At 36.9% G+C, this 24,775-nt stretch overlaps 1 long non-coding RNA gene across 1 annotated transcript; it reads right to left on the bottom strand.

Moving 5' to 3' along the window:
- Positions 1 to 19,657: 19,657 nt before the first annotated feature.
- LOC149536088 (uncharacterized) lies at positions 19,658 to 20,147 on the bottom strand. The gene is made up of 3 exons (XR_016357066.1): positions 20,088 to 20,147; positions 19,921 to 19,986; positions 19,658 to 19,835 (listed from the first exon to the last, which is right to left on the bottom strand). It is a non-coding gene; the product is annotated as an uncharacterized LOC149536088 (long non-coding RNA).
- Positions 20,148 to 24,775: the final 4,628 nt, after the last annotated feature.

The following is a 24,775-nucleotide window of genomic DNA, read 5'->3' as shown; positions in this document are numbered from 1 at the left end:
AAGGCACATGAGGCTGAAAGATGGCCAACCAAGTTGTGAAACTTAGTGGTGTTTATGTCAGAAGGGACACGTGACTCATGTAGAGTCTTGTCAAGGATCTCTTGATAAAGTGGGCTTGTTTGTAAGAGATCCAGGATGGAGATCTGGGCTGGCATATTTCCAAGGTGTTCCAAGATGTTATACTGTGGCCCTAGTGAAGGTGATTCTAATGGAGATGCTTGAGGTGGAGGTGTTCATGCTGATGGTGGCCTCATTTGTGTGGATATAGATGGACCAGCTATATTGAGTCGTGTTCGATGGGTAGTGACTACACATTGAGTGTCTGGGCCTTTGATATTTATGACATTGACAGATGGTTCAACTTGGGATATGCAACCAATTAGGCTACCATAGTCTAAGTATGCTGAGGTATAATTTTGAGATGTGTCTTAGTTGTCACCTTGTTTACTCAGAGCTTTGTTAGGTTTTTTGATAGGAGGGTTTGCAGGTCCCTTTCTTGGGTTTGTGTTATGAGGAGGGAAAGCATTTTTATACATCATTAATCCTACATTGGGTGAGGGTTGTGCCCCCACTATGATCTCTTTTCAGTCAATGAGGTCCTGTACATAATCCTTAAGCTGCATGCATTTAAGGGTAGTGTGCCCTTTGACACGATGGAATTTGCAATATTGTTATCTTTGTACCAGGATGCTCTACATTGATTGGGTTCCAAGGGTTGTGTTTGTGGATACCGAACAAGGTTGTCTTTGGCCAATCTCTTGAAGATAGTATAAAGAGGTTCCCCTAACGGGGTGTATGTTTGTGGTTGTCTTTGAACACGAGGTTTACTACCTACTGCCAATGTGATAGCATTAGTTTGATTATTAGGAACCTGCACTTGCTAATGAGTTTGGACCAGTGGCAGGTGATACGCAGGAGGTTGATGTTGATAAGTTTGTTGTTGGAAAAATGTGGTGGGAACATTGGTAGCCACCCCAGCAATATGGACCTTTCGAGTGTCAGTGGCACCATCTGTCACTGTATTCTTGTTTTTGTTCCAATATCAGGTTTTGTCATTGCTCGAACCACGGTCCTGGGTGTTTTCCTTGTATAGTATGATGACACCATCCTTAATGAGACCTTGCTCGAGGCCCATTCCTTTTTCTTTGATGTCCTTGTATGTTTGCAAGCAGTTCATAACCATGTGATGAGTGAGGCTAGGGTGTGCGTTGTTTATGAAAATCTTGACAAGATGGCACTCAGGGATGGTGCAAGAGATCCTTGTTGTGAGGATCTACCAACACTGTAGGTACTCTGCAAGACTCTCTCCTCCTTTTTATTTGGTGTGGACAAGGTCCACCATAGATAATTCAATTTCAACGAGATGGGTATATTGAGCAACAAACGCCTCAGAAAGTTCTGCAAAAGTTTTAATAGTACCTTGAGGCATGTGGCAGAACCATTCCAAGGGTGGTCCCGCTAGGCTCTTGGAAAAGAGCCACATGAGGAACACATCATTATAAGCTACCTCCTGACAATGCATATAGAATTCCTTAACATGCGTGACTGGATCACTTTTCCCTCTAAATTTGTCAAACTTGGGGACCTCAAAATGTTTTGGAAATGGAGTCAATGTGATAGTCTTATCAAAAGGATACAAGCAATCATTTTAAAATTTGAAATTCTTGGAGTTTGTCCCATCCTTGAGGGCTTTGAGAGCATTTTTCATTTCTTCTCATTCAGGCTTTACAGGTGGAGGAACTGGTGCCCCCGATCTAGGTGCCCCCGGTGGAGTGGATGCTATGGGTTGCTGGAATGTGGGCTGTGCATACTGTTGCATCTACTGAGGTTGGTGTGGTGGATAACCATGAGGTTGCTACCCTATGAGATAGTTCGGTGTGGGTGCTTGGACATACTGCTGGTGTGAAGACTCTAGCTGGAGCGGTGGTAATGCAGATGATGCTTGTACCATACTCTTGGAATATATACCATGCCCAATATATGTGGGTTGTGCACCTACTTGAGAGTAGGACTGATTTGGAGTAGGTGCAAGGTAGTTAAATCGTGACAAAGTGCTTACTGTAGAGAACTACAATGGCAGTGGATTTGGGCTATTTCCTAAAGGTTGCATGGAGAAATAGTTGGTGAGGGGTGGGAGCGAATAGCTATGTGAAGCCGTGGATGATAGTGCAGAAGGTGTGAATGCAACTGTAGTGCTAGGGGGAAGACTAATGATAGGTGTCTGTGTCGCAGCAAAATTCCAAGGTCCCAAAGAAAAAGTGGCTAAAGAGCTTTGGCTAGTTACAAAGGGTTTGGTAATGTTTGGTGGGATGGAGGATGAGGTATTGGACCCTGATGGTGGTATTTGAGGAGCAAATGGACTAGATGTGATATGGGATGGGAATGAAAAGGTAGTGCTGCTAGATGCAAATAGAGAATTTGGTGGAGCAAAAAAATGAGAGGTGGAAGCAGATGTAAATGGTATACTTGAGGTTGGTTGGGATTTAGTATGCACCAATGGTTGAGTGGGGGTGGGATGAGTGTTCTGTGGAATGGGAATCAACACCTGGGTTGAGGAGATATTTGGGTCTGCTGGTTCTACCTGAGGTGGTTGCCATGCAAACAATGGGTGAGTAGGATCTATTATGTTGATAGGTGGTGGACATCCAAACTCAAAGACACCAACATGGTCTCATAAGAAATTTTCCATGTTGGTTTCCTTGTTGCGATCTATAATGGCATTGACAATAGTAGCATGACCAGGTTGGTTCATAAAAGCCTCAATATCTATGGATGATCCTGATTCCTCTAGGATTTGTGGTGGTGGATCTGATGGCGTCATGGATACCACAGAGTACGGTTGAGCTCGAGATGTGTTACCACTATGATCAGGATCCATGTCTTTTTTCCGTGTGTGCCTACCAAAATGTGTGGTGGGTGGCATGAAAGGATGCTTCTCCTAAATGCAGCGAGGGATGACACTAAAGTGTCCAAATGATGTGGTGCTTGTGCTTTCCTAAGATGTGAATGTCAAGAATGTGATAGTGATGCAAAAGGTGTGACCCTAACCTTTGGCTCAAGGTGATGTGGGACACCAAAAACAACCTATTATGAGTGAAGCATTGTTTTTTGAGGATACTCAAGATGATGAGAGATGTGATGTAAAAATTTTCTAAGTGAGTGAGGAGGTGATGCTGAGATCTTGTCAATGTAGGTGGAGGATTCTTCTTCAATAGCCTAAGATGAGAGGAGATGGTCTGACTTCAAATGCTTAGATGGGGTAGTGCAATGAAGAGACTAAACCTATATGTGTGTAAGTGTGTGCAGAAAAAGGAAGGACCTAATCAGAATGAGTAATAGTAGAGTTGTCGATAAGGCTCGTATTAACACCATGTCGAAGGGTTAGGTTTTGGATCTTGTAGTCCCATTCTGTTTGCAATGCTACTTCAGCTCCGTCTTTCTCAATCTGATACAATTTGGCAATCTTGGGGTTGGGGGTATGCTTCTTATGTTCTGCTTTGATTTCTTTGTGGGCTAGTATTTGAGGAAGCTTAGCCTTTTTAAACTTAGTCTTAGGATGGCTTGACATGAGATATTTCCAAGGGGTAAGATCACAACTGTGGCTTTTCTTGGAGGCAATGACCACGCTAAGTATGCCCTAGGCTAGCATTGACCACATTTGGCAAACATTCATTCAACAAGTAGAATATCAAGCAAAAGATAAGAACAACCAAATAGAAGTTTTGATTCCCAGAATATGATACTTGCACCAAGGAGTGTGTATGTTCTACAAATGTTTCAATCGGTCACTTAAAACACATTAACACCCTAGATGGTTGTCTACAAGGTTGACAATTGGCTTTAGCTAGGGAGTCCTCGATATACCCAAGGTTCGTGAGGCCCAAATCTATAGATGAAACAAAAAAGATTTCACACAGTTGAGAGGAGCGGTAACTCACTTCTCAAGGGTATAAAGTTCCTTGAGGCTTAGCCTGACTGACAAAATCTTGATCTCAAGAGAGGTGTCTTTCAATTCACCCCCCAATTCTTATACTTCGCCAGAATGCGAGAGTTGAGTTCATCCCAAGGGGTGATGAAATCCCCAAGCAGGCCTCCTAAAAAGAGAAACAAGGTTTTGGATCCTAGTCTTATACACCCAAGAAGGCCTCGAAAGACGACAAGGGGAGAGAAGATTTGGATGACCTTGGGCTAAAAAAAATGATTGTTCTTTTCCACTGACACTTAAGTTATCTATTCTAGACCTTGCAAATACACATGTTTAGGACATAAATGTTCAATTCCAACTTGAAGTGCCAACAAAAGTAAAAAATTGATCGAAGAATGCAAGCAAGAAGAAGAGTTAGGGTCAACAAGAAATAAACCCGCATGCCCAGAGGCCCTCCACGTCAAGTATCGATTGATTTTCTTTAAAGCATTCAAGAGTTAGTGTGAGTTTGTTTTAAGCCCAAAACAAAAGATGTGTGTGAAGCTCGATTTCAAACGCGCGCCCGAAGGCCCTTCACGTCAAGGATGTGTTCAATTTTAAAGCCCAAATGAAGTGTGAGCAAGACTAATGTGCATTCAAGGAATTTTCTAACTTAGAAAAACCACTAAAAACCCAAGTGAGTGGAGTTTGATTTGCATGGAGCACTTAACACCCTCTTAGGTAGACCCATCTCCATAGATGGCACTGAGATTGCAACCAATGGTTAAATTGATGGGTGATTAAAGAGGGTGAGTCCAACTACAAACTCACTCAAAAGTGTTTTTATTTGTTTTTATAACTTAAAATGTAGATTCTTTTTATGCCCCAAAAATCAAAGTGTGCCTAGATTGCATGCAAAATTGAAAGTTTGTTTTTGTTCATTTTAAAGCACCAAAATTGAGTGCTTGATTTGTGGGGTTGTTATGCATACAAGTTCATTTTTCCCAATTTGAAAATGTGAATGACAATGACTTAAAAGCATACCAAAAGGGGAGAAAGCATTCCTGTAGAGGAAAAGGCAAGAAACAGCGTTCTCGCAACGGTACTAGCGTTCTCACACGCGGGTTAGCAATCTCGCAAAATAGTTATCGATCTCGCAAAGCCTCTAGACTACAAGAATGACATAAAAGACTGCTAAAAAGAAAAATTAAAACATGAGCCAAAAACTCGAGAGCTCTTTTTGATAGAGCGATCTCGCAGGTTTATGCCCTTACAACGTTCCCGCAAGTGAGAATGATGATCCTGCAGAAATAGGTTTATTGCAATCCTGAGAATGTCAAGACAGGAAGTGGCAAGCTGGGAATGGTGATCCCATTGTTAATAGGCGCATTCCCACAGGAGGATTTGTTGGCGGGGATGCGGAGAAAGTTTTTAGGACATGTGGTAAAATTGTCTGGTGATGACCTGCGAACTTGCCATCGCGGGTTTGCATTCCCGTCGGTGAATAGCCTCATTTTCGCATCGCGGGGACGCGTTCCTACGGTCGTGGGTTCGCAAAAATTTTGATTTTTTTGAAGTCTCAAAAATGGAAACTGATGATATGGTTGGGAGCGCGACTTCAAAAGTGTAACCTGCGTACCTGCAAGAATGTTAGCAAACCTAACACAAAAAGTTGCAAGCAAACAATGTAGTTTTGTTAGTTTATCATAAAACCCAAAAACATGATTAGATTGACCCATATGCGAGATCCCACCGGGTGTGCCAAAATGTATCACCTAGATTAGTAGAATAAAATAAACACTATCGATTATGGAAAGCATTAACAATACTAAAATAGAAAACACTTATGATAAGACCAATTTGTTATCACCAAAAAATGGAGGCAAATCAAGAATGGTAAGCTCCAAATGGTATAACACAATGATGCAATGGATTTTTCCTTGATGGCAGGAATGTATGCTCACAAGTTATTCTTCAAACTTCAAATGGATGGGTGGAGTGAGTGAAACAAGGTTTTAACAATGGAGTCATGAAGTGATTTTTCCATTATAATGGTATTTTGATAGTGTTTGTGCTCTCAAAATAGCATTATAACTTTGCAATGGAAGATGGATTATTTTGTAAAGGGAGGGGGTTCAATTTATAGGATAAGGGCTTGAGGGATGGATGGCTAAGATGCAAGGAGAGATGAAAGCTTATGGAAGGCTAAGATGCACTCAAAGGGGAGCACATAGATTGTGCTTGTTTAGCACCAATCAGGGAGTGACACATGTCACAGGGTCATTGGGTAGAGGAAAGGGCAAGGATGAGTCAACAAAGGTGGCTCAAGGCTTTAAATGGCCCTCATAATGTCTTGTAAGAGCTTTTAAGGGCATGTAAGAGCATTGAAGGCTTATGGTTGGGATAAAGTTTTATGGTTGGGATATTTTGAGGAAGGAGACTTTGATTTTGCTTAGGAAAGTCTTAAGCTCACTTAAGGAATGTGACAAGGTTAGGGGGGGTGATTAGGCTTAGGTTTAGGATTAGATTAAGGATGTTAGATATGTGCAAGTGGATGGCATTCATGAGGTTGGGTGAGTTAGTGGTTAAGTTTGGTTAGTGTGGGTGGATGGGGTGGATTAGGCTAAATGAAGGGTTAGGGATAGGTTAGGGGTTATTAGATTTGAGGGCTTTTATTTATTAAAGTGATTTTAATAAATTTGGGATTTGGAATTAGATAGGAGAATAGGATTTAATTGATAAATAATAGGTTATTTGCTTTATCAATTAGGACTATAGATGATTAATTAAATTAATTAGCTAGGGGATGGAAAAGGATTAATTAAATAAGAATTTAATTAATGATGCCTTTAGAGATGGCTAAATTAGATTACCAAGGCAGTGTAATCAAATTTAGGTGTCTACAGAAGGCACAACATCAACATATAAAGTAGGTGATATTCTATATTTTGCATCTTATTGCCAAGGCACATCATATTCGATTCAAGGTAGACAAAACACTCAACCTTATGTTGATGTTCAAAATGTTGAGGGAATGGAAGAGATTATAACACCTAAATTTTGTTTTAGAAGACCAAAATATTTGATTGATCTTGATACTAATATTTTGAAATCAATTCCTAACAATATTAGCAAGTGTACTTGTCAAAGAAAAGTTAATAGTATGTGGAGATTATTCTTTGAAGAATTAAATATTACAGGTCAATGCCAATTATTTGTTGAAATGATGAGGAATTTAAAATTTAGGCTATCATGAATATTCTTGGGTTAAGAATGATGGACGATTCAAATGAAAAAAGCATTGCAAAGAATCTAATGAGTGCTTATGAAAAAGTGGGTTCTAAATCACACACCAAAGGTAGTAATATCACAAGATGAGTACTTACATTGACAATAGTAAGTACCTAAATGAAGAAATCTTGACTCGTGAGAAAGAAAAGCAAAACATTGAAAATTGGTAGAGGTACTCTAAGGAGAGCCATGCTACGGCAAGAGAGATTGGAAGATCCAACAGAAAATGAGTTATGGACATTTAGTGGTAGACTATCATGAAAGGATAAAAAAATTACTGAAGCTTTGAAATCATTGATTGAAGATTTTTGGACAAATGACACATTTGTTTCCTCTAATCAAAGAGATGTTGTAAGAAAGATGATTGGTAGCCAAAATCGCGACCCACATACGAAACATTTTTTGGACTCAACTCATAAACATTTTTTTGCAAAATTTATTGGTATGTATCCTCAAATTCAAATAAGTCAAAGATTTTTTGAGATGGGTAAACCTATCTATGTGAAGATAAATCACACACACACAACTTGTTGTTGTAGGATACATATTGAATTTTCTAACCATTTTGATGTTTTTAGGCATATATGTGTGTTTTTACATTCTAAGTTTGTTTTGCAAGATTGTGACATGAATGAACCACCTAGATCTTCAAGGGAATTCATATCCAACATTTTATGTCAAATAGGGGATGGCCAACAATTTTACAAGACATCATGCTTGGATGGTACATGCTTATTTTTTGGTTCTTTGGAACTTTTATCAACTTGTGAACATATGGATAGTACACATGCAATTGAAAATGAAATAGTAGAATTCAATATATGTGAAATTTCACAGAGGTTGGTCATGGAAAGGGAGAGCACGATGGTGCAGACGCATGCATCGAAAGAGTCCTAGCTCATGAAAAATTAAAGTAAAAAAGATGGAGCAATATTGACAGATGCAAAATCTATTGTCCAGTGGTGTAATGCTACAATGGGTCCAGGTAAGGAAGGTGAGTCTATGGTTCGTAAAAAAATTTTGGTTGATAGATAATACTAACATTGCACCATATAAGGATTGTTACACACTACTAAGATCAAGTGAGTTGCACTCTTTTAGAAGCTCTGATGCAGGTTCATGGAGTATCCACACATGAAAAATGGCATGCTATTGTCCATCATGTGCAAAGGAGAATTGGGATGATTGTGAGTCGATTGAATGGGTGGACAAATGGGATTATGGGTTTTGGACCTAGTTGACAGCTATCATCCTCCATAAGCATTGGAAATGGTAGAGATAGATTTTTCCTTTGACTTTGACCACTTGTCTGATCTAGTGAAACCTGGTAGTATATATATCTTTTTAATTTCAATATGAAACTTTATAACTTTTACCTAATTATTTTCTGAATTAATGACCGCATTTTGTACATTTATCACTACAGGCCATGTTATTTCTATTATTGCACCTAAAGACAATGAAGGAGGGACAAATTATTATTTGTGTCATTGTGTCCAAGCCAAAAAAAAATTGAATCACTTGGTTATAGATGGTGAAGGTTTACAATACCATATCGGTATAGTGGTTGTAACTAACACATGGCTTAGACAATATTCTATGAAGAAACCTAACTTGTGGTTATTCGAGGATTGGAAAATAGAGAGGAAGATTCTTCATTATTCAAACCTTGTTGTCACATCAAATGTCCACTTGATAAAATATGGTGGAAAACCACATAATAAGACTCTTTGGAAAGTTCGCGAGTTAGACCATGAGGCAATACTTGAGACATCAAAATGTAGAGTAGATCTAGTTGGTTCATTAGATTGAATAGGGAGGGAGGGAGGGAGGGAGGGAGATTAGGGGATGCATGCAAGATACACTACTCTTGATGAGATGCCAATGAGACACAACCCTCCAATAGGTAATAAATAGTCATTCTAAGAATCTGAAGCAAGTGCATCCAATAAATAAAAGGAACATCATTGAAGGATATATATGCATATATGAACATTAACCAATAAAAAAATTTTGGGAATACCAATATTGAGTATTGTATACAAAAAATATTTTTCCAAACCAAAGGCAATAAGTCATTCATAATAGTCAAACAATTGAGAACTAGATATATATATGAACCAGATTATTCTTACATATGTATACAACATTATTGACCGAATTAGAATTAGCAAAATGATATTGCACATAATATCCATTACAACAACATGGAAGCTTTGTGATTTTAATAGTTATATTCTTTAGTCCCAAAAATGGACATTACAAATATTGCTCACTAATCCTTTACAATAGAAAATGTTTACAAAAAATGGCATGTACTTGTATAAGGACATTATATATTACAGAAATCCCACACCAAAGCAGCTATCTAGCCGCTCAAAAAATAGTAACTAAATGCAAGTGCAATCATAAAGATACCTTAATAAATTGGTATCCCCTTTACTCAAGCAACATCTTGGTCATCTACTTGACTGGGAAATGTTTGGGAACTGACAATCTCCATTTAAACTCAAGTCTCTAACTTAAGGTGGCAATATGATTTTTGTTGTTTTGTTAAGATCATTAATATATTTCGATGAGAACTTTGAAGGATCATGCCCAACTTGAGTATCCTGGCTTCACAAGTCCTATAAATGCAAGGCCATTGATGAATAGGCATTTCTAATTGAAACATCTGTGGTGCTAGAATGAAGTGCGTGACCAGATTCTTTGCCTATTAATGAGCCAATCTGAAGCTTCACTTCACATTGCTCCGTGGATAATTCTATAGCACTTGTTACTTCTTTATCCAAAAAAAATTTGTTTGTGTACATGTGCACTCTTTCCCAATAATTTTAGGTTTTGTCTCTTCATCCTAAGTAATTGGCATACGCTAAATAGCACCAAGATAAAAAAATTCCTTATCTCTTAGATTAATCTCTCTATTAAGCAGGCTTTCTATTTCTTCCTTTGAATATTTAATAGATGTAGCTGCAATTCCTCTATATATTAAGCTTTCCTCCGTAGGAATGAGAAGGCATGGGGAGTCAGGCCAACTATTGGTCACTATAATAAAAAGGTAGTTCTTGGCCATGCCATTGATGGGAATCATTTCAATCTTATTTTCAGAATCGGTACCTCATTTGTCTTGAAATAATAATATATATTGTTTTCAATGTCTTTGTAATATCTATAGCTAGTAGCCAATTGCTTATTCATTGCCTTTGAATATTCATGAGAAACTAAGGTATTTGGTTACCTAATAGGTCCTAGGAATCTTAACTAGGGTCCAAGAATAGTCCTAGATGGACACATTTGACTTAAATATGTAAAAAGCAAAAATTGCTCAAAAGTTGCAATGTTGCTCAAAAAGTTGCTTGAGCAACTTTTGCAATTTTTGCAAAAAGTTGCAAATGGAGGTTTGGGAAGTTGTAACTATTCATGCTTGGTATATGAGCATGGGAAACATATTTTTTTAGGTTAGAAGGTTTCCAGTCAGATTTGCATTTTTAACCAACTTTTACAACTTTTGCAATTTTGCACAAAAAGTGCCACTTTTGCAAAGTTCATTAGATTTCACTTTTAGGACTTAGAAAAGGTTCCAAACTATTAAAAAAAACTAAAAACGCCTAATCCTAGGCTATCCTTACCAAAAACTCAAAAAGACCCAATTTTTCCAAATTAGCAACTTTTGCTCATATCTTGCAAAAAGTGGCTTAGGCATACATATCTTGCTCATATCTCTCTCACTATTTTTAATGGGGTCAAACTGTCTACTCTATTAGCTCTAGGTGGCTAGGTAAGCCCTAGTCCCAAGCTTCTCCTATCCTATTCTGCACTCAAATGTTTTTAGACATATCAAACTGAATTGACCCTAAGAGTCATTAAATGCTATAGGGCAATGATCTTTGATAGGGCGTATCTTGGAGCTCATTCGAAGTATGAATGTGATTCTAGGTGCTACACGACCGTGTTGTGGAGATCTAAAATAACCTCTTTCATTTTTTGGAGATTCGATTCTATTTAGATCTTGCAGCCCCATCTCAAGTGATGCTTAAACATGTAGTGTTGGCCAATACAAAGTTGCCAACTTCCAAATATCTCTCACCATTTGTCCTAGGATCAAACTACCTATTTTGTTAGCTCTGTGTGCCCGAGTAAACCTTATCCCCAAGCTCCTCCCATCCCATTGAGCTCTCAAATGTTCTCAGGCACGCCGAACCAAATCGACCCTAAGTGTCACTAAATGCCATAGGGTAGTGATATTTGACGGGGTATATCTCAGAGCTCATGTAATGTATGGATGTGATTCTGGGTGCTACAAGACCATGTTGTGTAGAACTACAATAACCTCTCTCTCTCTTTAGATATCTGATTCTGTTTAGATTTTGCAGCCCCATCTCAGGTGATGCTTAAACTTGTAGTGTTGGCTAGTAAAAAGTTGCCAACTATCAAATCTCTCTCACCGTTCATTGTGGGATCAAATTGTTTCATCTATTAGCTCTAAATGGCTATGTAAATCATAGCCCCAAGCTCCTCACATCTCATTGAGTGCTTGAACATTCTTGGGCATGTCGAACTGAATCGTCCCTAAGAGTCACTAAATGCCATAGGGCAGCAATCTTTGACAGGGCATATCTCAAAGCTCATGCAAGGTATGGATGCAATTCTAGGTGCTATAGGACTATGTTGTGGAGGCCCACAATAACCTCTCTATCTTTTTTGAGATTTGATTCCTTTTAGATTTTGCGGCCCCATCCCGGGTGATGCTTAAACTTGCAGTATTGGTTAGTACAAAGTTACCAACTATTGAATCTCTCTCACCATTTTTTGTGGGATCGAATTGGCTATTTTGTTAGCTCCAAGTGGCCAGTTAAACCTTAGCCCTAAGCTCCTCCTATCCTTTTGAGCACTCAAATGTTCTCAGGCATGTTGAATCGAATTGGCCCTAAGATTCATTAAATGCAATTCTAGGTGTTGTAGGACCTTGTTGTGGAGACCTACAATAACCTCTCTCACTTTTTTGAGATCCAATTCTGTTAACATTTTGCGACCTGGGTGATGCTGAAACTTGTAGTATTGGGTAGTACAAAGTTGCCAACTGCCAAATCTCTCTCACCATTCATCATGGGATCAAAATGTCTATTATGTTATCTCTAGGTGGCTAGGTAAACCTTAGCCTGAATCTTCTCCCATCCTGTTGAGTGCTTGGACGTTCTCAGGCACACCAAACTAAATTGTCCCTAAGAGTCACTAAATATCATAGGGCATCAATATTTGATGAGGCATATCTCTGAGCTCATGCAAAGCATGTATGCAATTCTAGGTGTTATAGGACCATATTGTGGAGACTTACAATAACCTCTCTCACTTTTTGGAGATCTGATTCCTTTTAGATTTTACCATCCCAGCTCGGGTGATGCTTAAACTTGTAGTGTTGGTCAATACAAAGTTGCCAACTACCGAATCTCTCTCACCATTCATCGTGGGATTGAACTATTTGTTTTGTTAGCTTTAGGTGGCTAGGTAAACCCTAGCCCCAAGCTCCTCTCATCCCATTGAGTGCTCAAATATTCTCAAGCACACCGAATTGAATCAACCCGAAGAGTCACTAAATGCCATAGGGCAATAATCTTTAATGAGGCATATCCCAGTGCTTGTGCAAGGTATGAATGTGATTCTAGGTGCTATAGGACCATGTTGTGGAGACCTATAATAATATATCTCACTTTTTGCAGATCTAATTCCATTTATATTTTGCGGCCCTATCTCGAGTGATGCTTAAACTTATAGTGTTGGCCAGTACAAAGTTGTCAACTTTCGAATCTCTCACCATTTGTCATGGCATTGTACTGTCTATTATGTTAGCTTTGGGTGGCTAGGTAAACCCTATCCCCAAGCTCCTCCCATCCTGTTGAGTGCTCAAACATTCTCAGACACACCAAACTGAATTGTCCCTAAGAGTCACTAAATGCCATAGGGCAGCGATCTTTGATGAAACATATCTCAAAGCTAGTGTGAGGTATGGATACAATTCTAGGTGTTATAGGACTATGTTGCTGAGACCTACAATAACCTCTCTCTCTTTTTGGAGATCCAATTTTGTTTAGATTTTGTGGCCCCATCTTAGGTGATGTTGAAACTTGTAGTGTTGGCCAGTGCAAAGTTGCCAACTATCGAATCTCTCTCATTGTTCATCGTGGGATCAAACTATCTATTCCGTTAGCTTTGGGTGGTTGGGTAAACCCTAGCCCCAAGCTCCTCCCATCCTGTTGAGTTCTCAAACTATTATGGGCATGTCAAACCAAATTGGACCTAAGAGTCACTACATGTCACAAGGCAGTGATCTTTGACGAGGCATATCTCAAAGCTCGTGTGAGGTATGGATGCTATTCTAGGTGCTATAGGACCATGTTGTGAAGACCTACAATAACCTCTCTCATTTTTTGGAGATCCAATTCCATTTAGATTTTGCAGCCCTATCTTAGATGATGCTGAAACTTATAGTATCAATAGTACAAAGTTGTCAACTGCCGAATCTTTCTCACCATTCATTGTGGAACCAAACTGTCTATTCTGTTAGCTCCAAGTGCTCGGGTAAACCCTAGTCCCAAGCTCCTCTAGTCCTGTTGAGTGCTCAAACATTCTTGGGCATGCCAAAATGAATCGTCCCTAACAGTCACTAAATGTCATAGGGCAGAAATATTTGATGGGGCATATCTTGGAGCTTTTGTGAAGTATGGATGCAATTCTAGGTGCTATAGGACCATGTTGCAAAGACCTAAAATACCCTCTCTCTCTTTTTGGCGATGTTATTTTTGTTAATAAGTTGACTCACTAAGTGTTTTGAGAGTCATTATACCTTATATATGTCCTATATGTTACCAAAAACCACTTGGTTTAGTTCTACGAAGAGTTAGTGCAAAAATTGCATTTTGCAATAATAGTTGCTAACAACTTTTTGGCAAATTTAGCAATTTTTTGGAAAATATTAAAATTAACCTTGTAACTAATCAAATGAACTAGTAATTGATTGGAATGGATGTAAAATGATGAAAATGGCCTCTATGAATTTAGAGGAGGCATAAGGTGTTGGTGATTATTAAGTTCTTTTTATATGGTAAGGAATCACTATTGATGTTAAACTTGTATATAGGATCATTGAGTTATTGTCAAATATCATTACTTCCTTTTTAGAAGAACAAACCTATACTTTTTCAAAATGAAACACTACTTTAGTTTCATGTTATCACTAAATGCAGTTAGTGGAAGATGTTAAAGATCTTCTTGGTTGTCTTTGTAAGAATTTGCCTTAAGGCAAAATTCACCCAAGATTGAAGAACTCAAACACAAGCACAACTGTAGACCAAAAAGAGTATGATCAATATATCATAGCATATCCTAATACATCATTATATTTTTAGAAACACTAGGAGTGCCTATATATAAAGGCCTCTAAGATGCATCTAAAATGTCTCTAGAAGTTGTCAAGAGATAAGCTTGACAACTAAGCACACATCCTCCGTTGTCCATGAATGTACGTGCAACAATGAGAGGATAAGTATGATGATGTGTCTCATGTGTGGAGATGTTTTAGACACCATGTGCTCAAATAATGTACTAACTCCTATGTTGTAGACACCATGTGCATGAATGAGGTGCAAACTCCTATTTTTTCATCACAACTCACAAGAGTGCACATACTCTTAGGTGACTAAATAAATAAATATTAAAATAATGTATTAACCTAAGTAAACTTAAGTAAGTGTAAATAGTGAATAATTATTTACACCAACACACCCCCCCCCTTAAGTGTCACTTAGGGGAATGCATTTAAGTTCACAAAAACTAGGATGAAATGCATAATGGGTCTTGGCTACTAGGCCATGTTAGGTACCCATGTACATAATGAAATGAAATCTCTCATAAAGTGGAGAAAGAGGGAAAACCTCATGGGAAAAACCATCCCCCAAAAAGAGAGATGAAAAAATAAGATGCATGCATGGATGGAGTAATCAAGACCCCTCCATTATGACATACATCAAGTATATACAAGAGAGAAATGGGAGAAGGACAAAACCCCCTAACAGGAAAAAGTCCCCCCCATAAAGGAGAAGAAGAAGGAGACTAGGTAGTCCCCCCCCCCCCCCCCCTCCCTCCTAGATGTAAGGTGCCAACCAGTGAGAAATAATCCAATGTAGAAGTTGATCCATGACCGTTGAATGATGTTTCTCCCCTTTGGAAGAAACAATGACAGAGGTATAGGTGAGATGCTTCTCCTGTGTTTGGAAAGAATCTTGATGATAAAAGGTGTCTCTAAAACTTGCTCAATTGTCCCTATGTCAATACTGATGGTGGCTCCTCCCAAAACTGCTCAGAAGAAGTGCAGATCTTACAAGGATTGTTGTAGAACCTATTTTAAAGAAAAATTTGTCTCCTCAAAGGATAAAGAGACCTCTTGCAACTATTGTACATAAGGATCCATAATCACATCATCTTGTAAAGACTGATCATGTAGAGAATGAACATTAGGGTTAGAGCGAGCCCTCGCAACAACTATAGAAGGATTTTCCTCATCAAAGAGAAGTGGTATATCATCAAAGAAGTCTCCCAAGTCTGTGATGTGTGACTCCATGAACAAACCTGAAATTGCAGTCAAGAATTCATCACCTAAGGCTGGAACTGGAAGAAAAAGTGTACCTTATTGTACTAAAGTACATGAATCATTCATTGTGCCACTAGATGAATAATTTGCCTCAAAGAGAAGGCAAATGTCATCGAGGATGTCTCCCACATCTTCAACGTGAGACTCCACAAACAACACTACTATGTCTGGAAGGAAGTCATTGCGTGAAGGTAAAGTAGGAAGACATGAAGGTTCCTATTGCACTGAATCCAAAGCATCTATGGCAAAAATTGGATCAATAGTCACAACAGGAGCATTTGGAGGTGTGATCTTATCTAGAGAGGATGCAGCTATAACTAGAGGTAAAAGATATTTTGGAAATGGAGGGATGTGTGGATATCCATACATCTCCCAAAGACAAATCCAAAACACATATGGATTAGATGACTTAATGTCAATAAGTGAATCCAAAATCTCCATATCCACATATAGAAATAGAGTACTACTAATGATGGAAAAAGTATCAACATCCTATTGAAGTCCTCTCGCATATGGTAGTGCATTGTGCTGACTAAGATATTTGATTACCAATTGACTCCATTCCTAATAGTTTTTTGGTGTTAAGATAATCAAATCTTCCTCTTCCATGATATACTAATCAATGTAACCCCCAAAATGCAAAACAGATCAAAGAACCCTCCCTAATGTAAGATTCGGTGCTTTAGAAGTGGTGCATGTACAATAGGCCACTTGTCAAAATGTACAAGGTAGACTTTTAATTTTTCTTGTTACAACTACCTTTTGAGGCCTAACTCTAGAACTAAGCACTGTAGCTCAAATATACAACAATTCTAAAAAGTAATCAAAGCAATATAATGCAAAAAAGGCCCTAATTCTGAAAGTGAGATTTTTGTCCACACAACCCTAGAATCTGAATGTAGATCTAAAAAGTAGACAAAAAATAATGAACTTTCAAAAAAATAAAACCTAAAAAGGAGTCTAGATGAACTTGTATGGAACGTTTCAAGTTGCAAAATGTAGGATTTGATAGGTATAGTCACCAAAAAATGCAATTTCTAAAAAATGCTTGCACCAAAACTAGAAAAGAGCTATACCACTAAAGAGTTCAAGAAACTCTACCCAAAATCAAAAAAAATTGCACCTAATTTGGAGTCTGGATGACTAAGTTATGGCCTCTCAAAGTCGGGTTGCCAAATCAAAAATGCATCTGAAGAGGAGTCTAGGTAAAAAATTGCTAGCTTAAATTTGATGGTCAAATGACCATTACTATAGTTAGGAAATGCGTAGGAATGAAAATCAAACGATCGTCAAATTTACCACCATGAAATGCTGACATTAGCAAAAAACAATAGCTTGGGTGATGTGGCAGATGATGTCAGTGTACGGATGGCTAACTAGGCATGTCTGTATGGTATGGTGAGTCCACATGGAAAAAGGTTTGTCTGCATGGCAAGCATATGGTAAGTACAATTTGTGTTGATGTGTCAGTCGATGTGGCAAATGTGTTGCTAACGTAAACACTGCTGAGTAGGCATTGACAGCTGTATGTTGACGTGGGCTGTGGTCTGCGTGTTAGTCGAGCTAGGAACTTTCTCCACATGGTGGATAGGGAATGGGTTTGCATGGTATACAGAATTGTGCATTGACCAATGACTAAAAATTCTTTGCCTCTAATTTCTCTGCACAACCAAAGATCAAAATAGCAAGCTAGTGTGGTGTGTTTCAATAGCACCGAAAAAGAGTGCATGCTACAAGAGAATATATATTTTTGTTGTAGAAGACTATGTCGTGTGCCAATAAATTGGAATGGCCACTGAGGGAAAAAACCTTTGGTCATTGCTAGAGATCAATCTCTTGGTTGTCGAAGGAGTTACACGGTCAAGGGTTTACCTTTGGGATAATCCCACATTGGTCAGAACAACAAAATTTATGTTGTTTAAATAAAGAAACCTGTAGCTAGCTTGTAAGAAAGTGAAGCCGGATTTGTATGCCATGCTCGGCCAGTACTTGTAAGCTATCTACCGGGTGTGATGTCAGAATTGACCGGTTATGTTGCCAAAAATTGTGAAATATGCCCACCAAAAAATGTAGAGAATATTCTCTACACAGGGTGCAGGGCTGAGGTGTGACTACCTGATGCCTATACCAAAAAATATTTCTCTACAAGGTCGCCTGGCCTAAAGAAAATTTGAAAATTTTATTCAAAAAAAGAAAAGAAAAAATTCAGATCCATAAAACAATTAAATAGATCTGAAAAATGACCTTACTCGTGTTGCAAATCAGGCCTTAGGGTGCTAATTTGCAAAAAAAAATTGTCTCACAATCTAGCTGATTTTCACTTAATCAACATTCTGGATGCAATGCTATGGTCAGATCTAGTGCTAGATGCTCCCAATGACTGCAATACTCTAAATTTGGGTCAAGGTGCTGAAGTAAGAAAATGGTCTCGAATAGCTATGTGAAGAGAGATTCTCCAAGAGCTCTAATACCATATAAGAATTTGCCTTAGGAAAAAATTCACCCAAGATTGAAGAACTCAAACACAAGCACAACTGTAGACCAAAAAGAGTATAATCAATATATCATAGCATGTCCTAATACATCACTATATGTTTAGAAACACTAGGAGTGCCTATATATAAAGGCCTCTAAGATGCATCTAGAATGTCTCTAGAAGGTGCCAAGAGATAAGCTTGACAACTAAGCACAAGTCCTCCATTGTGCATGAATGTACGTGCAACAATGAGAGGATAAGCATGATGAGGTGTCCCATGTGTGGAGATGTTGTAGACACCATGTGCTCAAATAATGTGCTAACTCCTATGTTGTAGACACCATGTGCATGAATGAGGTGCAAACTCCTATTTTTTCAACATGACAACTCACAAGAGTGCACATACTCCTAAGTAACTAAATAAATAAATATTAAAATAATGCATTAACCTAAATAAACTTAAGTAAGTGTAAATAATGAATAATTATTTACACCAATAGTCTTAATAGCCATTTCATGAGTTTGAAACATAATCACTTCCCTTTGTGAAGAGTTGGCCAAAAATTGGCAAATTATATGTTGTTGCAAAGAAAATACAGTCATAGGATGTTGGAAGATTTTTTTCACTCATATGATGTTGAAGAATCTCTTAGAAGGATGGAATAGATGATAGACTGAATTTTGTGAGATAGTTATTAGGTGTTCCTTGAAGTGTCCAAGGTGTTAATTTGAAACAAGAAATTGATTATGATCCAATTCTCAAATTTACTCATTTTCTATTATTGCTTCCCAATTCTTGAATAGGAAAAGTGATCAAGTAATTTTGTGAAGTTGGGTAGAAGTTTGTTCAATGTTGTAACCAAGTTGGAAAGAGTCTTTAAAGACACTTAGGAAGGTGGGAAAGGTAGTTTGCCTTAAAATTGTTCTTATTGGGAATCCACTAGCTTTTGGTGTGAGCACTCTGCATCATTTTGGATGCAAATTACATTAAAATGAAATACATGAAATATACTTAAAATGTAAACAAAAAAAATAAGATATATATTATGATAACCAATAATGTCATACAAGAACAAACATATAATATATTATGATAACCAATAATGTCATACATGAATGAACATATAATATATTATGATAACCAATTATGTCATACATTAACAAACATATAATATATTATGATAACCAATAATGTCATACATGAAAAAATATATCATATATTAAAAAATAATATCATAAGTCTAATAATTTCATGCACCAAATATGTGTCATACATCAAATATAGAATGTAATATATACATCAAATCTATATCGATTATGTCTACTGACATAAAATCTAACATTTATTTCCACTAATGTCTATACATGTGTGACTATCCCTATATCCTCTCCTTCCCATGAGGGGAAGGAAAAAAATCCCTAGAGGTCTTCTGTCATTGTGTGAAGGGAGATGATGGGGATGATGGGGTCTTCCTCACATGCTCGCTCATCCTCTTGTTTAGGCTCTTCTCTAACTAGAGCTGATAAAAACAAAGTAGATATGAATAATTATTATTATACATTAAAATCAAATATATGAACACACAAAATTATTTATTTTCTTACCACCATCAAATAGTCGCTCCGTACATCTACCTCAAAGGCTCGCAGACGATCAAATGTAATAAGGCCCTACAACAATTCAATCAATATAATCACTTATAACTAACATTTGAAATTTCAATATTAACTATTTTAAACAACAACTAAAACTAAGAAAAAATATTTCATACCTCGGTCAATGGCTCTAAACTAGCCATCGCAGCACAAACTCCACAATTGATGGACTGGCGAAGATGAGGAGTCCTCTCAGACATCAACAATTACATGTCATGTAATATAATTTACATATAACATGAAACATGAAATAAATGTACCTATACGAAGCTCATATCATGCCTAGGCTTAGAGTCCCTTGTTAATGGCGATGGTCTAGTAGAGAACTGATGCACATGGATAAAAAAAATTGTTAATCCTTCGTATAATTACTTAATAAATATATGTATTAATTTAAATGATTCAATCGATACATACCTCTTGACTCGTCGACGGGATGCAAAATGGGGCCGGAGAATCTATACTAGGGTCATCAACACTCTTACCCTAAATTTTGAACAATATCAATACATGCTAATTAATTAGTCATTCACTATACATATGAAATGTGATCAAATTAGTTTATTATAATTGTAATTTACCTGTGTGTCAATGCAAAATGTGTCACTCAGGAACTTATTAATGACTAGCCCATCATCCATATTGTCTCCAACATGACTGCCAAATGTGCATAAGGATCCACATGACATGTGACCGTGATGCACAGAAGGCTCCTCCTCAACTAATGGACTAGCATAATGAATGAAGGTCTGTGTTAAAGAATCAATAGTCCCTAGAGTACTGGTCTCTAGATGTTCCTTCACAACTGAAGGAATAATCACATACTCACCTTGTGGCTTGACAACAAGTGCCCTAACTACATTAGGGTCACGACATGCCCTTGACCTCTCAAATGATGACCCCCCACCTCTATCCTAAGATTCTAACATATCAAAATAATTGGGGATATCCCCAAGGACAAATTCATAATACAATTTCTTTAAGATATACATTGGAACCTCATGATTATTGCAAGGAGAGGCATCAAAGACCATCCACCATCTATCGCAAAAGTTATTTCTAATATAATCATGTATGCACCAATAGATGGGGAACCTTTTAGATGTATGTTTAATAGTGTCTTGTTCTCCAAGCTTTTTAAACAATGCACAAATGCTACCTTTTGCTACTTCCTTTTTTCTTACATCTTTATAGGATAATTTGTTTGCATAATATGTTCTTTGTTCATCCCTCTTGACATGCCAAATATCCAACTAACCACTAATAGAAGCTAAATGGGTCATACTGGACTCAAGGGAGGATGTCAATTGTGCTCTCATAGGATTAGTTTTTTCACAAGATTTCAAGCTACCAATGAGTGCTTATAATTCATGTTTTTCACTTTCTATTTCATTCATTATGTTGTCTTGGGTGTGAGGAGGAGGTCTTTCAATCGGTGGAGGTTGCAAAATTTCTTACTCTTCTTGTGGAGGGTTTTCATTTTGATTTTGTTGATTAAGCTGGGGATTTGGCAATTCATTATTCACATTTCCTGATAAGAAACCAATTTCATTCTAAATAATAAACAAATTTAAAGAAAAACTGAAAAAACCTACAAAACAATGTAAAAACTTACAAAACAATGCAAAGACATATAAAACAATGCAAAAAAAAGAGTAGAAAACATACTACATGATCCAATCTTGATCTTCAGCGATAAGGAGACATTTTGAGGAGGTGGGTGAGAAAATTCTTCAAGTTTTGCAACCCGTGTGTGTACTGTTGAGGAGAAAGAATGCAACAACCAAAAACAAATGAAATAGCCGTGGGTTTGCAGCCCATATATAAAAATTTGGAATTTTAAAAAGTGTGCATGCGCTTTTAGAATTTAAAATTTTCATTTTGTGTGTCATGTTTTTGGCAAAACAACTTGGTGCACTTCCCCATATATAGTCCACCAATATAACTGAGAAGGGGGGTGAATCAATTATTCAACTAATATCACAATTATCAACATTATTAAACTTATAACCATATGAGCAATATAACCAGGAACCACAACAAGATACTCATGCACAATAACACCAGCTAGGTTAACTAGGGAAACCATTGATCAGAGGGAAAATGCTAATGGGGATGATACCCACAAGATAATGTACTAATATAAACATTTCTTGTTAGAGGATGGACCCTATTAGGAGCCTATAACAATACTCAGTACATATCAATCCCTCTTAGGAGACTTTGATTCCCTGTTAGGAGTTGTAGAAGATAGATGGACCCACTATCCAAATAGTTTTAGGGGCAACACGAATGAACCCACTGTCCAAATTATCTATGTATTATTTCTTATAGAATAATAGAAATGAATAGTACTAATCCTTCCTCTTTCTCTGTCTGCCAACTAGACTTCTGCTCCTAATATTGTAACCAGATCACAAATCCCACATCCAATAATCCCTTGGATCACTTACTTGCATTCACCAAACACTCTACTCCTTTTCTCACTTTGCATTCAATACAATGATTACTTCATCTACATTACAAACAAGGAAAACATATTTCCTTTATATCGTATCTTCAAAATAATTCCCTGAGTTAGTCTCAAGGCTTTCCCAATTAATTATAATGAGATAATTAATTAATTCATCATTACAATAGCACTATTAGCTTACATTCTATACAACTTCTCACACATGTGATACTTGCTTGTGCATTCATTTATATTATCATCAAAATGTCTTATGTCACTAGTTGATCGTGTATCTCTAGATTATATCTCTGTTAGAAGATATAATACACACATTAGAAATCGCTTCTTAGGTACTCTGTCTCTCTACTAATCTTTGTAAATCAGGCATATCTTTTGTACATCTTTGACTCGGATACTCCACATTGAACCTTAGCATCAAGAAACTGTATAACACATGTTCATGAGCGTGCATCGCTAAAAAATCAAAATATTGTTCGTACAACTAAGATGTATGTCTACTACTCTGTCAATCTTCACAAACTTATTGCTATGTTGACATCAATGAAAAACACGGTCATGAATGCAACATGTCAATCATGCTAAAAATCTCCCCAACTAAGCTAGCAATGCTTAGGATACTCCCCCAAAAGAATACCATCAAAATTCATGCTAACACTTTATACATGTTGATCTCAATGGCTTATTTGTATATCTACACAGTTAATAAAAAAAATTAATACATCTATTATATATATATATATATATATATATATATATATATATATATAGAGAGAGAGAGAGAGAGAGAGAGCAATACATTAATTTTCACATGTAAATATAAACATATTACTTATATTGTTGATTAAGTGAGGTGATATTACTTGATCAATAATATATAATTTTTAATAATTATCTTATTCATTTTCTACCATTATAACATCAAAAGTAATTACATGATATTGTGATTTATCATACTTTTTAATAAAATTGGGAAAAAATAAAATTTTAAGGGGTTATGACACCCCTTACAAAATGAAAGATATCAAAAACCTAACAACTAACCAATAACAATGATGATTCAAAAGGAAACAAGAGTAAAATAAAATAATAGATTACAACAACAATTGACTATTGAGGTTAGTGTCTCTTCAAAGGACAATCTTGATGTGGAGCTCAATATTGACATTTGAAGTGTTTTTTTGCTCTTGTTGTGCATCCTTCATGTTTGATCATTCATGTTGTATACTCACCTCCTAATACATGTCCAATGTTTTTGTTGTATGTTGCTTTACCTCTAACCCAATATTCCCATGTAATTGACACCTAGATCTCTTGTTGTCTCTCCTATGGTTATTGTTGATTCCCCAATAAAGAATTCACCACTTTTTTTCGCATGGTAATGGGGTCCAAGATAATAGTATTGATAAGAAAAAAATGCCCTCCTCTTCTTTCTCCTTTATTTTTTATGAAAGAGAAACCTCTACTTTGTGGTTTGTATGATCCTAAAAAGTTAGCATCTATAATTAGATGCTAATTTTAGTATCTATAAGTTCCAATATTGATTTCACACTCTCTTAATGCTCATGGTGTTGAAAAAAAAAATGATACAAGTATGAATATGTGTTTCAATCATTTTTTTGTCATTGATGTCAAACCTGCTACTTGTTGGTAAGATAATTTCTTAGAGGATTTGAGTGCTATAATTTGTTTGATAAATGAAGAGTATTTGATCAAATGAGGTAACAATAGTGCCTAGAGGAAAGGTTGAGTTATGATATGGAAAAGGAGTACAAGGATTAGTTAAAACAATGATATTATAGTGCATTGATAATCTACTTAATATTACAAAGGATGCATACACGGATTATGTTCAGAAGAACAAGAGAGAAGAATTGAGTCTGCCAAGCTTAACAATCTGCATAGTAAGTACTAAGTAAAGTTAGTGTAAGCCAAGTAAAAAATTAGTTGGAGCCAATAAAAATCAATTTTAGTGTAAGCCGAGTGATATAGTAGAAGCCAAGTAATTTTTAGTTGATGTTTAGCACCAGAAAACTTTAGTCTGTGCTGAGTATTTTGATAGTGGATGTTGAGCAACACAATATGTGTAAAGCATCAGAAGCAAATTAATGTCAAGTGTTAGCATTATGAGAAAGATCACGAATTTGATGAATCTGAGCCGACAAGTTTGATTTCTTGGATTGTGTGAGCCATGTGGAAGATAGGTTTGATGAGTTGGTGGTACAAAATTTAAGATGAACCATTTTGAGGTGAATTCAAAGAGGATTGAAGGAGAAGTTTCTAGAAGGGAATGAAATGAAATGATGGGTAAATTCATTCAATCCTACCTAATCT

Source organism: Cupressus sempervirens, chromosome 10, assembly GCF_028749045.1.
Source record: "Cupressus sempervirens isolate cs-2001-9-10 chromosome 10, ASM2874904v1, whole genome shotgun sequence".
Classification (NCBI taxonomy): Eukaryota; Viridiplantae; Streptophyta; class Pinopsida; order Cupressales; family Cupressaceae; genus Cupressus; species Cupressus sempervirens.
This window is presented reverse-complemented; position numbering and strand designations above follow the sequence as displayed.